General features: G+C 45.6%; 1 protein-coding gene and 1 long non-coding RNA gene across 3 annotated transcripts in view; both read left to right on the top strand.

Annotated features, from left to right (window-relative positions):
- Nucleotides 1-737, top strand: part of ca10a (carbonic anhydrase Xa) — a 514312-nt gene that overhangs the window by 435250 nt on the left and 78325 nt on the right. The gene's annotated exons all lie outside the window — the stretch shown is intronic.
- LOC109965113 (uncharacterized) overlaps nucleotides 1-737 on the top strand; it is a 2903-nt gene that overhangs the window by 2067 nt on the left and 99 nt on the right. The gene's annotated exons all lie outside the window — the stretch shown is intronic.

The raw sequence follows: 737 nt of genomic DNA, 5'->3' as shown, positions 1-737 counted from the left end.
GGAGCCGCTAACAAAAGGTCATCAACATATTGTAACAAAGTGACCCCTTTTGGAAGTGACAGATCTTTCAAGTTTTGTCGCAAGACATGGTTAAAGATGGAGGGGGAGTAAATGAAACCCTGTGGCAGCTGCTGGTAGATACAGGTCAAAGGTCATGAATCATCCTATAGTCAGGTTTCCCGGTTTTAAGTGGATACCGAGCTCTGTACACTGGTACCGCCCCTGCACATAGAGGTATGATGATAGGCTCCACATGGAGAAGTCCCACATCAGTAGGACCAGAAGACCAAAGAGAAGTGGGCAGACTGTCTAACAATGTCTGAGTGAGCGGGTGATCTATATTCTCTCTGCCATGACTCCTGGGAAGAAAACACTTTTCCAGTGTTAATGACAACTTTGAGGAATGTTTAATAGCATAACACTGGGTTGAAGGTGAATACTGAAGATGATTATTCTGTGTGGGCATCCAATCAGTGGCTTTTGTACAACTATGCACCATGAGACCAAGATTCTTAGCTTCACCTCCCTCACCCACTAACAAAGTGATATGAGGAGCTGAATTTTCAGCCAGGGCATACAGGTCCTGAATTTCACTGGGCAGTGCAGCCAAAGCTGCCACTCCCTGAGGCACAATGTATAACTGTTAAATGTCAACTGTGGGTGTTCTCTGCGATGTCTCTATTCCCTAAAGAAAGCCGTCCCACAAAGCATCATAGTCCTCGTCCCCGAGAATAGTT

Source organism: Monopterus albus, unplaced genomic scaffold, assembly GCF_001952655.1.
Source record: "Monopterus albus unplaced genomic scaffold, M_albus_1.0 scaffold96.1, whole genome shotgun sequence".
In the NCBI taxonomy this organism is placed as follows: Eukaryota; Metazoa; Chordata; class Actinopteri; order Synbranchiformes; family Synbranchidae; genus Monopterus; species Monopterus albus.
Note: the sequence above shows the minus strand (reverse complement) of the source record. Positions and strands in the feature narration are given on the sequence as shown.